This window comes from Poecilia reticulata, unplaced genomic scaffold, assembly GCF_000633615.1.
Source record: "Poecilia reticulata strain Guanapo unplaced genomic scaffold, Guppy_female_1.0+MT scaffold_131, whole genome shotgun sequence".
NCBI lineage: Eukaryota > Metazoa > Chordata > Actinopteri > Cyprinodontiformes > Poeciliidae > Poecilia > Poecilia reticulata.
The window spans coordinates 295,443-297,984 of NW_007615014.1; the positions used below are offsets into that span (position 1 = coordinate 295,443).

General features: G+C 37.0%; 1 pseudogene; it reads right to left on the minus strand.

Moving 5' to 3' along the window:
* Window positions 1-1,865: 1,865 nt before the first annotated feature.
* Window positions 1,866-2,542, minus strand: part of LOC103459925 (olfactory receptor-like protein OLF4) — a 3,929-nt pseudogene continuing 3,252 nt past the window's right edge.

Consider the following 2,542-nt stretch of genomic DNA (forward strand, 5'->3'; position numbering starts at 1 on the left):
TCTCTCGAAACACCTCTTTACTCCTCAAGGTGTACAACATTGTCACATTGATGAAAAGAAACACACAACATGGYAAAGTCGTCACAATGGAAACAAACACCACTCCTAGGATTCCTTGACGTTGTACATCTAAGGTGGTATTTAACTGAGTATGATTAGTGGAGGACATGTTTACCAAATTAAACATTAATTTCAATTAGAACAAAAATTTATATGAAAACATTTGTTGTACACAAAAAAAGTATTTCATARTTATAGTCTAGATTGTAGTGAAATCCATGTCTTTAAAATAAACAGTAGACCTCCTATGCAAACTCTTACCCGGGGTGAGTCCGCATAACTTATATTTATCTGATCAGAGACGAATTATCCTRTGTGTGATATCTAATTGGCTGAAGGTGTTGGAACACCTGCCCCTTTAGTCTTTAGGTCCTGCATACCAATTTGTAAACTATAGTGTTTTGTAATGGTYTTGCCTGTTAGATTAAATCATTTTGAAATTGATCAAGATGAAATAAATACGGTAAAGCATACCGCTGTTAGATAAKTATGCTTTGTCCTGTGTGTTTTAGAGGGACACATATTTAAGGTCTAACCTTCAATATCTGTCATGTTTAATTTGGTGCAGATCAGTTGATTTATATAGAAATTAGGGCCACACCTGTCGCTATGAGGTGATGTCCGAATTTCCCACACTACGACAGTGATGGATCCTCTTGGAGGGATCTATAGCTGTGTACCAACTTTTAAAAGTCCCCATTAAGTGGATTGGCCTGAGTGAGTTTAGGGGGTGCTATTTAGCCATTTGGCCATAGACATTTTTTATTCCATTGGAGTCCAAAGGTGTCACTTGAGGCTGAATTTTGTTTTATGTTTGGTGAGTGTGAGTATGTTWAGACCCCTAAATGTTCAGTGCATTTAACAGAAGAGTAAGGTTTTCCATTACAATAGGCGTCAGCAGCGCCTTTTCTGCTTTTACGTAATTAAGGTAATTTTACACGAGACAACCTTTAACCGCTTCAGTCCCGGTCCGTCCCAGTCAGATTCATTTTCCATTAGCAGATCTGGTGTTGCTCTGTCTGGCTGATCTCACATTTTTGTACTTCTGGGGTAGCACWAGCCGCACCGAGCCAGTTACGACACCRAAGAGATTTGATCGACAGCTGACCACACTTGCTGACTGGATTGTGATTTATGTCACTTAGGGCTTTTAGTGTATTTCAGGTACAATATTGTGTGGTGATACAGAAGACTAATACTGTGATAACTTACAAAATCAAACTGCTTGCTCTACTTAGAAATTCCTTTGAAAGAGCCCCTTAATTTAGTCAAGCTCTGACTTCCACTAGAATCCTGGTAAATATAAACATATCTAACAGAGATATAAGGAGGTTTTTTGACATTTAAAGAGTTAAAGTGTGGTACAATGAGTATATTATTAATGAAAATTAAATCAAATAAATAGACTTCTACAATGTTTTTCTTTATCTCATTGCTTTCTGCTCAAACAGGCTTTCATTTTTACCTCATATTAATGTTTTTAATACATTGCAGTTTTCCCTGACAATTGTTTTGTAGCATTTTGACTTGGTTATTGTATGAATTATTTATTCTACTCTCAGATTGAGATAAATCAATCTGATAGTAGAATGACAACCTGATAGAAAATTATCYTTATGTCAGTTTTAGCTCTGTACAAAAAACCATCATTCAAATTCCTGTCTTGACATAAATTTTATTTATTTTGTAGCTATTAGATTGCAGTAGGAGTCATAAAATAAGTGGTTTAACCAAGGGTTTCTCTTTAAAATTGTGATGATTCAAATGTGGAAGTAAAAAAAATAAACTTTTAGAAATTGCATCCGTCAGTTTACATGTATTCTGATTTAATTTCTAGCTTGAACGTCAGAAATTAAAGCTGAGCCTCTCCACTGACAGGTGAGATTCAACATAAGAACAGGTCTGATTGTTTGGTCTCTGAGGCCGTATATGAGGGAGCCCAGGCATTTGGGAAGGACAATAACACAAACATAAAGAGCAATCTGCATGTTCACAGCTTGAACCCAGTCTAGATTATTTGTTGAGGACAGTGTGAGGCCCAGCTGCAGCAGATGCAGCAACAGTGTCCTTCGCGCCTTGTTGGCTGAAGCTTTGTCTGTGGAGGCAGAATGAGCTGCTACAACGATACCTATATAGGAGAAAACAACAGCTACACCCCCTAATACACACAGAAAATAGGTGAACGCTTTGTTAAAAATGTCAGAAGCTGGATCAGAAAACACACTGTCTTTACCAAAGAAGTCTACCTTTTGCATTTCCTTYACATTGTAAAAAGAAAATTTWAAAATTAGACTGAGTACAACAATGACCCTAAGAGAACTGAAACACCAAATGACCAAAATAACAACTCCTGTGTTTTTTGTGGTGATGAACACACTGTGCTTGACTGGAAAGCACACAGCTATGTATCTCTCCAGACACATAACCACCAGTGTGATAACAGAAATGCTGAGTGTGAGGCTGTTAAATGAAACTAAAACCC